Source organism: Enhydra lutris, unplaced genomic scaffold (assembly GCF_002288905.1).
Source record: "Enhydra lutris kenyoni isolate GAN:26980312 unplaced genomic scaffold, ASM228890v2 scaffoldscaffold96, whole genome shotgun sequence".
In the NCBI taxonomy this organism is placed as follows: domain Eukaryota; kingdom Metazoa; phylum Chordata; class Mammalia; order Carnivora; family Mustelidae; genus Enhydra; species Enhydra lutris.
This window is the reverse complement of record NW_019154180.1, coordinates 661,428-675,267: the sequence shown is the minus strand read 5'-3', so window position 1 is coordinate 675,267 and position 13,840 is coordinate 661,428. Positions and strand designations below refer to the sequence as shown.

The window sequence follows — 13,840 nt, the reverse complement described above, 5'->3', positions numbered from 1 at the left end:
AGGATCTCAACTAGTTATACCTATAAAGACCTTATTTTAAAATAAATCCCATTACAAGGTACTGGGGGCTAGGTCTAGCAACATATCTTTTTGGGGGATGCAATCCAACCTCTAACAGGCAAGAAATTAACTAGAGAAATTAACAATCTACAATACAGTCACATCAACATATGGCTACATTCAGAACAATTTAGTCTGTCAGTCCATCTATAAGGACTCACTAAATACCCATTAAATTAACCAGCACTAAAATATTAATACAGCTTCTGAGAAGAAATAATGAAATGACACCAAGCCCACTATTTCTGAGACACTCCTTGCTCTGCATATGTCATTACTTCCAAAGAGGTCCAAAATCAGTTGATAATTACATACTGGGCAACTACTCTCGGGCACAGCAGGAAGTTCTAAGAAGAAACAAAGATCTGCAAGGAGCTAGCATAGGAGTTGGGGAGATGATTAAATATAAGTAAAATAGCAATAAAGACAATGAATATATAGAAACTAAAGAGTAATAAAGCCAATCATACAGGTGGCACTGCACAGTTAAAAAGCAAGGTAGAACGTCCGCTCGTGGATAATGATCACAGCTTCCATTTACTGACCCCCTACTCTGTGCCAGGCACTGTTCTAAGCACAGATGACCTCATTCAATCCCCCCAACAACCTTACAACCCTACTATTACTATCTTCATATCAAAACACCCGACCCCAGGGAACAGGAAGGTTAAAGAACGTGTCCACTAAGAACTGTCAAAGTTAGAATTCAAACCCAGTCAGTCTGGCCCTCTTGCCCACTAATGGATATTGGTGGCTCTGGTTCTCTAGTGGACAGTCAAGTGAGGAATGCCTCATGCTTTCACAGCTGGATACAAAGGTTTTCTTGGATTTCCATCTCTATGTGAGAAAATCGGATGGTCACAAATAGGAACTCTAGCTTCCATTTTACAGAAGAGTAAAGAAACAGTGCCTCCTGCCCCACGCACGTTTGGGAGGCACTGAACCAGTACCTTCCTTCTTGGCTGCCCATTTCGATAGCACTTTGTATCATGGAACAGTATTTTCAGAGTATATCAGAAAGATGGAAAAACTTCATTATTAGCGGACAAAAATCAAATAAAGACCCCAAGAAGTACAACTGTGATGTAAGGAGGAGTCGTTAAAATGCCTATGAGGGCATATGTAGCTGGAGTTCTTCAAAGCAGTCGCTTTTGCTGGTATGCCCTTATTCCAGTAACACTGCCACTATTCCAAGTTTTTTTTTTTTTACAAGATTTTATTTATTTATTTGAGAGAGCACATGCGAGAGAGCATGAGTGGGGTGGGGGGCAGAGGGAGAAGCACACTGCCTGCTGAGCAGGGAGCCTGGTGCAGGACTCGACTCAGGATTTGATCCCAGGATCCCGAGATCATGACCGGAGCCGAAGGCAGAGACGCTTAACTGACTGAGTCACCCAGACGCCCCAGCACTATTCACAGTATCCTTCCAGTTCTTCTCTTGAACTGCTTTTAGAGTTTAGAGCGACGTAAGACATTGTCTCATGAATTTTACCGTATCTCAGTTCTTTAATGAAAAGTAATGCTTCCCACAGCATGGGTGCCCGTTCTGTTTAACAGATGAGCCTCAAAATTATTTTGGCCTGAAGCCAAGTGCCCAGTCCTCACTCAAAGATTTGACACAACCAAGGATATCTTTTAAATTGCCAGAAGGCAATTCCAAAGAGTTCCAGAAATGGGCTGGATAGTCTGGAGTTTCCGGTCCCTTCTCTACATGGGCCAGAAGGAAAAAGCACAAGTGAGGTTTTTCAATGTGGCCAACTGTTGCAAATGCTATGCATGATACATCTTTATTAGTCCTAATTTATAAGAGCAGGTTGACCTTGAAGGTTAGCAGAGATCAGCAACAGGACTAGCTAGCCTGCCGAACAGGCAATTTGCCATAATAGTTAAGAGGAGTGTCCAAAGGGATCTCCAAAGATTGGCTTCATTAGATGCCTGAGAGACTCGGAAAGAGAATGACAAGCAGTGACCCTGAGTAGGGCAATCAGTCATAAATACAGTGGTCATTCACCCACGCTGTACAAGAAGGTGAAGGCCCGAATGCATGAACACACATACACTTCTGAAACGTGGCACTATTATTAGCAGGGGGCAGGTTTTCATAGATGTAAGAAAATAACCTAAGGAAAAAGGCAGAAATAAAAAAGGCAAGGAGATAAAGAGAAGCCAAAATGAGTGTGAGAAGGATAGCAAAGAGAAGATGAAGAAATACCAGTACTAGAACAATGACATCAACGCATCTGACGGAGAATTTCCATGGCTTTTGAAGGAGCAATATATGCTGCTCCGTAGACGAATTAAAAAAAAGTTCCCATGCTCCAGAAGGAAATTCTGTTACCAACACCAGGAGGAAAAGCTAGATAGTAGTGGTTAGTAATGGAGAATAATCTGGTGATTATGTCGAGTCGACAAGGCTATTCATAACGTACACTATCTTCCTAAAGATTATATCTGAGACATGGTTTCCACAAACATAATGCAACATCTAATCATGATTTCAAAAAAAAAAAAAAAAACCCTCAGCAAACTAGGAATAGTCAAGAGCACCTATGAAAAACCTACAGCTAACATCATACTTAATGATGAAAGATGGAATGCTTTCCATCCCAAGTGTGGGAACAAGGCAAGGGCGGTTGCTCTTAATGCTTGCATTCCATAGCTCTTAGAGATCCTAGCAAGTTTTTAATAAGGTAACAAGTCTAATCCTAGCAAGTCTAATAAGGTAAGAAATAAAAGTCATAATATATTGGAAGAAGTAAAGTCATATTTGCAGACAATATGGGCACGTATGCAAAAAATCCCAAGAATACTATAGAAGAATTATTAGAACTGGTAAGTAAATTTAGGAAGGTTATAGGATATGCAGTTCAACATTAAAATAAATGATATTTGTACTGCCAGCAACAAACAAATGGACATGAAAGTGTTAAAAAAATCATTTGCATAATATAAAAAAATGAAATCTTTAGGGATACATTTAACAAAACGTATACAAGAACCATGCATGGAAAACTATAAAACACTACTGAGAGAAATTAAAGAAAACCTAAATACATGAAAATATATATTTTGTTCAAGGATCAGAAGACTTGATATTGTTATGATGGTAGTACTGATCTAGAGATCCAATGCCAGGTCTATCAAATCCCAATGGGCTTTGTTGCAGAAACTGACAGGACGATTCCAAAATTTATATGGAAAGGCAAAGGACCAAGAATGGCCAAAACAACCTTGAAGGGGGCAAAAAAAGTTGGAGTTACCTCCATTATCCAATTTCCAGGCTTACTAAAAATGCCTCAGTAATCAAGACAGTGTGATATTGGCAAGAACAGTTAGCCTGCCCCAACAGGCAGTTTGCCATAATAGTTAGAAAAATGTCCCAAGGAATTGCCAAAGACCGGCTGCAGGATTAGACCCATCTTTTGAAGGTCCTAGCAACAGCCAATTGATTTCCAACAAATGTACCAAGGTAATTCAATGGGAAAAGGATAGTCTTTTCCACCAATGATGCTGGAACATTTTGATAACCATACCGAAAAATAAGTGAATACTGACCCTTACTTCACAAAATATACAAAATCAAGTTGAAACGAAGCATAGAAGTACCAGTTTTAGGGGCATTCAGCGTGCAGTCTACTTGGGCTTCTCTCCCTCCCTCTCCCTCCCTCTCCCTCTGCCCCTCCCCTTCTCCCGCTTGCACGCACTTGCTGGCTCTCTCTCAAATGAATAAATCAGTCTTTTAAAAAAGTATTAGTTTTATAGTGCTGCATAACAAACTTAGTGGCTGTAAACAACACACATTAATTATCATGCAGTTTCCATGGGTCGTGGGCCAGGAGCTGGCAGTGTAGCTGGATTCTCTCCTCAAGGTCTCACAAGGCTGTAAACTCAAGGGAAGGGGATTATACAGGGAATGAACCTGGGGGAGTGGGGAAGACACAAGACATCTAGACAGAAGTGCTAAAACTACAAAAGTCCTAGAGGGAGACATGGGAAAATCTTTGTGAAACTTAGATTAGGCGAAGATTTCTTAGAACACAGAAAGCATAAACCTTAAGAGAAAAAAAAAATGATAAACCTGACTTCATCAAAATTAAAAACCTTGCTCTTTCAAAGGCACAATTAAGAAAATGAAAGGGTAAGCTGAAGTCTGAGAGAAAGTACTTGCCAATAACAGATCTCATAAAGGTCTTAGAATCAAAACATATAAAGAACTTTATAATTTAGTAAGACAGGCAACCCAATAAGAAACAGGCAAAAGATTTGAGCAGACACGTCACCAAAGAAGATATACAAATGGCCAATAAGCCCATGAAGACATACTCATTGACCGTCATTAGTCATTAGGAACATGCAAATTAAATTCACGGTGAGCTGCCATCACACACACACTAGAATGGCTACAATTTAACCAGACAGACAATAACAAGAGTTGATGAGGATAGGGCCCAAGCAGAACTCTCATACTTTACTTTGCCAGTGGGAACACAAATTGGCACAAGCACTTTGGGAAAGAGTTTGAAGGTTTCTTGTAAAGTTAAACATACACTAAGCACACTGCCCACAGATGAAAACACAAGTCCGCACGAAGACTTGTAAGCAAATGTTCATAGCAGCTTTATTCACCATGGCCCAAAACTCAGCCAACTCCGATGTTCATCAACTAGTGAATAAACAAACCGCTGTGGAACACTACTCAACAACAGAAAGTCACCAGCTGTGGGTCTGTGCGACAACATGGATGAATCTGCAAAGCATTACGCTGAGTGAAAGAAGCCAACCACAAAACACTATATAAACCTACTCTCAACACGTCTCAAAAAAACTACTGGTCTTCAGACCACAGTCTCTAACCATAATGTAGTGAAGTTAGAAATCAGTTCTAAAAATACCTAGAAAATGTATTTGCAAATTTAAAAATCTATTCCGGAACCCAAAGGTGAATGAAATAATCACAACAGAAATGAGACTATACTAAAACTAAAGAATAATAATTCTAATGTTTTGAAACATCTAAACCACAAAATAAGTCCAAAGAGAGGAGAAAATAGTGATTTCCAGAACATATTTTAAGTGAAAAAAAGAAAAGAAAAGAGGCTAAATAGTGTATGTAATATGCTTTTTTGGTGTAAGGGGGGGAAATGCAAATGTGTGTGTGTGTGTGTGTGTGTGTGTGCACGCGCGCGTACAAGAACAAGCATACAGAAGAAACATAAGACTGCTCGCTTTGGCATGGCCCCTGCACAAGGATGACACATGAATTTGTGAAGCGTTCCATATAAAAAAGGAGAAACAGAAGAATAAACTAAAACCTAATAATGTTGATTACCTGGGATGGCATGGGGGAAACGGGATGCCTGGCAAGAGGCAGGGATGGAAGTAAGGCTTTCTGGAATACACGCTGATGTAAACTTGACTTTAAAATTAGATAAAGTTTTTACTCATTAAAAATTAAAAAGAAACTAGAGAATATTATTATGTTCATTCATTTCCACATACTGACAAACACCATGCTGCATAACCACAACTGACAAACCTCTGGTAAGACTGAGAAAAAAACAAAAAGAAGGCATAAACAATATTAAGATTTAAGAATGAAAAGATGGGGGTGCCTGGGTGGCACAGTCAGTTAAGCGTCTAACTCTTGGTTTTGGCTCGGGTCATGACCTTGGGGTCCTGACCTCGGAGTCATGGAATTGAGCTCTGTGTCTGGCTCAGGGCAGAGGCTGCCTGGGAATCTCTCTCTCTCTGCCCTCCCACTCCTTCTCTCTCTCTCTCTCTCTCTCTCAAATAAATCTTTAAAAAAATAAAAAGAATGAAAAGACAGACAGAACCACAGAAATGGCAGATATTAACAGGTATTTAACATCTTCCCACACTGAATCCACCAGGCCCAGTTGGCTCTAGGGGCAAGTCCTACCGGACATTCAAAAATTCAGGTCATTTCAATCTTACAGGAACTTCCAGAGACGAGAAAAAGGGAATGCTCTCACTCGCTTTGCAAGGCTAGCAAACCAATACTAAGCAAGGACAGTACAGGAAAGCCAAATCTCACTCTCAAATACACAGATGTAAAAATCCGGAAGAAAATACTACCGATCAAGCCCGGCAGTAGGAAATACCCTGGTGTCACGCCAGCAGGCAAACCGGGTTAATGCTACAACGTAGTATTAGAAAATCCCTTAAAATACCCCATCTACTTAACAGGTGTCAAGAGGGAACAAAACAGAGCTCCGTAAAGGCAGAAAAGGGGTTTGATATCATTCAACACCCACGCAGGCCCAAACAAATATGCACTAGAGGTGTATCTACACAAAACCTAAAGTAAACCTAATTACCTTGTGGTGTAATACGGAAAACATGGTGCCTTCTCAAGTGCGGTCCCTGCACCCCGCCCCACATCCCCTGAATCAGAAACTCCAGGCTTGCCGCCAGGGAACCTGCCATGTGGGAAACGCCCACAGGTGCTCCTGGGGCAGCTGGTTACCCGAAGTCAAAGCGCCAGCGACGGAGCCTGGGAGGTCGCCGCAGCTGAAGCCGGCTGGAGCGCCCAGGAGACCCACTGAGTCAGAATCCGCGTTTGGACCCAGAGCGTGGGTGGTTCTCGGCCCACCCAGGTTGGAGACTCGCTTCTACTACAGCAGCTGCTCTCGAGTTAAGCGAAATGCACACGTTTGCTCTCCCCCAAGATCAAGTGCATCTGAGCGTCAGTGGGTGGGGCCCGGGCAGCAGGTCTTTAAGGCTCCCGGGTGATTCTGACGAGCGGCCGGTGTGGCCAGCCGCTGACCTGCAGTATTCCAGCACATGGAAACTTCTATTTAGGGACTCCACACCCTCCTGGGGTGAGCCAGAGAAGAAGCCTGCGATCCTCGAGTTCTCTGAAGATACACCAAGAAAAGAGCCTACCTTGCACACACACACCACTGGCGAGTTCTTCATTCTTCAAACTGGAATGGGGGAAGCCACGGTCTTCAGTGACGTGTGGATGTTGTGCGGATTCAAACGGGAAGCACATAATCGCAATGGGCAAAGGGTCTGCCACAGGCTACGTGGGTCGTTAACACAAGTTACTACTGAGGCAAACCCTGGCTCTCACTGCTCTCCAAGCACTGACAGCAAATCTGAGGACATCATCAGCAAATCGAGGCCAGGATGTATCTTTCAAAGCTGCACTGTCCAACACGGGGGCCGCTAGTCCACAAGGCCCCTGAGCACTTGAACTACCGCTAGTCCAACCTGAGGGGTGCTGTCAATGTAAGGTTCGTGACGGATGTTGACAACTTCGCACAAAAAGGCAGGGGAGACCTCTCACTAATCATTACACTGATGTGCATGTTGAGATGACGATATTTTGGATATACTAGGTTAAATATATTATAAAAATTGACTTTATCTGTTTCTCTATTATGAGACTACTAGGAACATGGGTTACACATGTGGCTCGAATTATCTTCCGAAGGGACCACAAGGTCTCAAAGGATCATGGGGAAGCCAGGATGTGAACTACTACTTAAGCCAGCCTTCTCAAACTTTAAGTACAGATCACCTAAGGATGTCATTAAAACGCCGATTCTTGGCTGGGCAGATCCGAGTGGCCTCAGATTCCGCACTTCTCCCTAAGCTTCCAGGAGCTGAGGAAAGCCAGGAGCATCAGGAAAATCAGCAACAAGGAAAAACTGTTCTGTGGCATACAAGTGATGGGGACCTCTGGAGACACGACCATATCATGTCAGAGCTGATAACGGCAAAGAAAGGAAATGGCCAGCAGGGTTTACTTGGCCTCAACTTTAAAAACTCAGCTGTTCTGCTCCCAGCAGGAACTCCAAAGAGGTGAGGGCCAGCTCCACTTGCCCTCCATGGAGGGACTCCCTTTCTCTCTCAGATATGGAAGCATCCGTGTGCATGGAACACGTCAGGACCAGAAAGCTCAAAACGGCGTGTCCACTGAAGTTTCACATATCCTGCCCGCCACCTAACTAGTGTTGATGGTAGCGTCCTCCTTGGGTCTCCCTGAAACTAAGTGTGGATCTTGCTTGTCACTGTGACCCACCAGCACTACTGACAAGCCAAGGCTGGGGATCGCTTCCCGGCAGGTGCATTTCTTGTTTTTGCAAAACAGCTCGGGCCGGTTCCCAGACTGCTGGAATGAACCCTGACAGCACAGTCCCTGTTCTCCTGATTCCCCACCTAAGTCATCTCAGGGCTATGGAGGAACTTAGGGGTTAGATGAGGGTATTTCGGGTGCCACCATCTAATGCCACGAATCCCCTTCATGGCCAACTCTGCCTCAAGAGCTCCCCTGAAGGGGAAAGCATAGCGCCAGGACCTAGCAGCCCATTCCTTCCTAGGACGTAGCAGCTTGTTCTGTTTTAAGAGGCTCTGGCAACAATGCTTCCTTCTCACGGAAAGCCCAAGGACATGATATCAATATATAACAATTATCACAAGCTAAACAAAGGACAACACTGCATTGTCAAGGTCTGTAGGTAAGGGAATAAGGACAGAATGAGTTACTAACAAGTTACTTTTATTTTTACTTCCAATTATTACCCTTCAACTTCCCTCACTTCTTCCCGCCCCCCAAACACACCAACAAGCAAAGCAAAAATGAACCTATTCTAAAAGTGCTCATGACAGTAGTCCAAAAACCCAGAGGTTGGGAAGGTAACATGTGAGACCTCTCCCATCCCCGGACTCCAAGAACTTTCTTACTCATCTGCTAATTGGCCACAACAAGGCTGAGTGTGAGCTACATTTCATCTTGCAGTCAGGGGATATGGTTTCTGTACATACAACCAAATTTGTTGAAATGAACACATCCAACCTACTCTGAACTATATCCCCTCCTGTCCAGTTCAAGTCAAAGAGCATTGACTCAATGTTTGCTGTGGAGGGAGGGCCAAGTTAGGCTTTACCTGCCCAGGAAAAAAACGTCTCCAACCTCAGCCCCTTCTGCACAAGCTTGGAAGATGAAACAATCACCTCAGGTTGTAACCAATCTGCAGGTGTAACATCAAGACAAAGAGGGGAGGCAGGGCAACACTGGATGAACAAACAACTCCAAATAACAAGAAAAGAGCACTCTGCTTCGGTTCTGTTGGAATGTGAAAGGCAGCAGAGACCTGGAGAGCAATCAAGGCCTTGCGTGACTTCCCATCCTAAGCCCCTGAGTGAGAGTATCCAGTCTGATACAGACGGAGGAGCTTGGCAGGGCCTCAGGCTGCATTAAGGAGCTAATGTAAGGTGCTGATTCGAAAAAGGAAAGATTTTCATTCTGAAACAGTTCAGAAAAAGGCAGGCAATATTCCTTGGTACAGAGATTGCCTTGCTGTCGCCCTGTGACTGCTGGTTATGCAGTACTACATTTTAAGAATCAATAAAATGGAAGCTCATAAGAACCAACGGCTCCAGGTCCATCTGAGAGAGGCAATCAAACGCTTGCATACTTCCATGCTGACAGAAGAGGGAAAGCAAGGCAGAGAGGCCGCACCTACAGCTGAGAGGGAAGAAGACCAAGAACAGGAAGGACTCTGCTCTCTTACACCAGTTCTCCCAACAGCAATGGCCTATATAATACACGAATGCAATAATAATAACACTGCACAGCCTACAAAGGGGCACTGATGCATATTCGATTCTCTGGAAAGTTCTGGGAGCTTGGCAGGGCTCACTGCTCTGTCTTACAAATGGGAGAGGCAGCAGGGGTGAAGTAAAATGACTTATCCAATGTCACAGAGTTAAGAAGGGGCAGAAATGGGACTCGAACCTGGCGTCCGGAATCCAAACTCAGGGAGCTTTCGGCCACCTCACACCAACCAAGAGCTCCTTTACGATTCCTTGCTCCTCAGACAGAAACAGAAAGAAAGTGCTAGTGCGTGGTACCAATATTCTAAAGAGGTGCCGGCTGCATTCTTAAAAAGAAAAGAATGAGACTGTCCAGGGGCTCTGGTGGAAGAATACATTGTAAACATTTAACATGAAAAACTGTCCTCCAACTATAGGGGGGCAACTGGGTCTCACTTGGCCAACTCTCTGCTGGTCTCCTGGTACCCTCCTGCTTTCAAAGCAGAGGAACTAGAAGAACGCCTTTCTTGCTCTAGTCATGTTTATAGAAACAACCAAAATATGGCCTCAAGTAATTTCTGAGTCCAAATAGCAAAGGAAACTTAACACTGCGGGAACTGTGGGCACTGCTACCAATGTCACCTGAAACTAAAAGCTCGAGTCAACCACGAAATGCAGAGAAATGGCTAGAAAAAAAAAATCACACTTACTGGACATCCAAAAGTGTATTAGGACACATCTAGAATCATTTCTTTTTCTTTAAAAGCAAACAAGGGGAGGGGGTCCCTGGGTGACTCAGTCGGTGAAGCATCGGACTCCTGATTTTGGCTCAGGTGATCTCAGAGTCCTGGGATGGAGCCCGGTGTCAGGCTCCACGCTCAGCAGGGAGTCTGCCCAGGATTCTCTCTCTCTCCCCCTGTCCCTCTGCCCCTCCCCCCATTTGCTTTCTCTGTCTCTCTCTCAAATCAATCAGTCTTTAAAAGCAAACAAGGGAGTTCCATGCAGTTCTAGTCAGTAACAGTTAACTTTTCTTGAGTGCCTACTATGTGCAAGACACTATTCGAAGCGCTCGGCATAGATTATCATTCAGTCTGGCCAACAACGCTTTGAGGCCGGTGCTGTTTGTGTTATTATTCTCATGTTACAGGTAAGGACACTGAGGCACAGGGGTAAGTAACTCACCCCAAGTCATGCAGGTAATATTAGAGCCAGGACTCAAATCCAGAGTTAACACCTTATATGCAAACAGCAGCCCCTGTCCCTCCCCCATCTGCCAAAAAAGAATAATGAACTGAGAAACTAGAAAATAAAGAAAGCAGAACTTCAAAGAGGTCAGATGCAGGGAAGGGAAATTACTAAAGAATAATGAAAGCAACCTCTTATTCTTCTATAAAATGAAAAAAAAACTGTAGAAATAACAAAAAAAACTCTGGCCTTTGAAATCCTTTGGCCACCAGTTCAGAATGTTGCCTCCTAAGCCTTGAAGAGGCTCTGCTTTTCTCTTGATTTTGGAGCCCTCAATAAGAGCAAGAACCACATGTTCCTTCAGTGGTTTTTAAAGTAACTACATTTTGTTAGTCCTCTTTTCATTTTGGAACAAAGAATATTTGAGTATTTTTTAATAACTTTAGTCATTTTTCAGAACCTGTAAAAATGTAAAAAATTTGCTTTGAAGCCATTGAACATACAGCATATGAGAGAACCGAAAAGGTACTAAACAGACGAACTTTCACAGTAAGCCATCATGCATGCCATTTGACTAGCGCTTTAGTTTTTAAGAAGTTGAATGCTTCTTTACGCTACAGCTAACATCAAATAAACTTGTCTCTTTACAAACCGCACACCCCAAAGAATGACCACGGTTTCAGGTGGTAGGTTCTCAGTACACACCAGAGTGCAGGAAGAAAAATCCCTGTGTAAGGTAGCCTGAGGCAGGCAGACACTGGCATGAAATCAACAAGGAATACAAACCTCAGCAGAGCCTTCTTTAGCAAGAGTAAGGGAACTACTGAGACAGGGAGTGGCTGGAAGGTCACCTCCCTAGGTGTTTGAAAGCACTTACTGTTTGCATGTAAAAGAAAAAATGCAAAAATGAGGCTGGGGTGAATTTATGATCCAAGAGGCAATCGCTGGAGAAGCGATGACTCCATAGAACCTCTTTGATTTAGACAGATTTACTTTTGGATTTCATTATTTGCTTTAATGGAGCAGCAGCTGACACTCTAAAACTAACAATTCAGTTTAATTCCTAAGTCAATCTCAAACATGCCAGCCTGTTTTATTGACATTTCAGCGCTCTATTTTTCTGCATAGTGCTCATGTCTACTGGAAAATATATCATTGCTTTTTTATTGTTGTAATTGTTGTCTGCTTCCCCACACATACGTTCTGTAAGGCAGGGACTTAGTGGCACTATCTGCTGTCTTAACGGTACTTGGGACGCCACAGGCACACTATGGACATCCTGGGTTTCAAGGGTAAATGAAGACGCTGACAACTTGGTCAATATAAGTTAGAACTTTAAGGTAAGGAGACCCAATTGTTTAATAGCATTTAATAACTGGAATCTAAAAGACCCAATGAATCTTCTCTACTTTCAGTGGTTGGAATCTACTCCATGGTGCGGAATCTCTCAAGGATACATTTGGTTTTCTGAAACAGCCAAAAGTCATTGAGTCAAATCTGGTAATAAGTGAACGTGCCCAAAATATATGTCAGATGAAAGCAAAATGTGTCTATAAATTAACAAGCCTAAATGTCTTATTTGGCTGGTAAACTGGCTTTGAAGGAAATTCAAAATGGTTTGAACTACAGCAAAATCAATGGCTTAATCTCAAGGCTCTAAGGTGGAGACTCCACAAGGAACAAAACTAAGCTATGATAAAATAAATAAAAAATAAAAAAAGTGCCGGGGTTCCACAGAAGCCAAGATACTCCCCAGAGACCTGACTTCTGATATAAGCTTTGCCATTAGGTTGCCCAAATCCTGGGTCCTATTATTATAGTATCATACAGGGTTACACTCTCTGGGCCTCAGTTTCCCCATCCTGGAAACAAACTACTATGAACTTCAAGGTCCAAGTCAATTCTAATATGCCATGATTTCATTCTTGTGAAGGTCTATTATGTCTATTTAAAAACCAGTCACAATTCACTCCACCTCATACTTAGTATGCGTCTATAAAGCCCATAATATAATCTTTACAGCAGATTCATTTCATATTTGCTTAGGCAAAAACTAAAATTAGTTTTCACTTCCTGAGCACGGCAAAAGACAGTTAAGGGAGGCAACCCGGCAAAGGGCGCTTGCTCGTGCCTGTGCACACTTCCGACTGCGTATCAGGGAACTAACCGTTCCCTCTCAGATCGCCTCTCAACTGTTGCAAAAACAGATAAACCTCCCGTGCGTGACACTGAAACTCTGTTAGAGAGACCCCATGGGGCTTCCCGGCCAGCTGCAGGCTGCGGCCGCTCCGCAGGACCCACGGGGATGCGACGGGCACCCACCCCAGGCGGAGGGCCAAGGCACGGACCAGCCGCGGCGCGTCGCCGGGGTGGCAGGACGGCCGCCCAGCCGGCTCCCGCCCCAGGACGGGGAAGCAAAGTCCGAGGAGCGGCCGCGACGCCCCCAGAGTTCCCCCCTCGGGCCCGATCCCCGCCTCGACCTTCGCCCGTCGCCAGCCCGGGACCCTGGGCGGGGGGAACAGGAGGAAGCCGGAGACACCTGCCTGCGGCTCCCCGGCCTCACTCAGCCCTGGCCGGCAGGGACAGCGAGGCGCTCGGGCGAAAACCACCCCCCCGCCATCTACACCCGCGGGTGCGGCGAGGACCCGCCGCCCCCGTCGGCCCAGGGAGTCCCAACTTCCTTCTCCCGTCCCCCCACCGCAGGTCCCCGCAGCGCCCGGCTCTCAGCCAGGCCTGCCGCGAGCGCGCACCCACCTCGGGCTCCCGGCGCCACCGCCGTTGCCAGGCTGCTCGGCTCCCGGGCCCCGCTCCGCCCCCTTCAGGGCCCGCCCCCTGCGGCCTCCCCGCCTCTGGCCGCCGCCCGCCGCCCTCCTCCGCGCTCCGGTTGGCGGGGGTGCGCCACGTGACATGGGTGAGACGGGCGGAAGGCGCCGGGAAAGCCTCTGCGGGCGCCCCGAGGGGCGGGGCTCCTCTCCCTGGAGGCTGCTGGGAAGCCCTCTTTGAAAGGTCCGGCGCGTGGAGGCATCTGGAA

At 45.0% G+C, this 13,840-nt stretch overlaps 1 protein-coding gene across 1 annotated transcript in view; it reads right to left on the bottom strand.

Annotated features, from left to right (window-relative positions):
• Positions 1 to 13,592, bottom strand: part of LOC111139182 (myotubularin 1) — an 86,059-nt gene extending 72,467 nt beyond the window's left edge. The window contains exon 1 of the mRNA XM_022491372.1: positions 13,564 to 13,592. The gene's annotated coding sequence lies outside the window, so the exon portion shown is untranslated. The remainder of the gene's footprint in view (positions 1 to 13,563) is intronic.
• Positions 13,593 to 13,840: the final 248 nt, after the last annotated feature.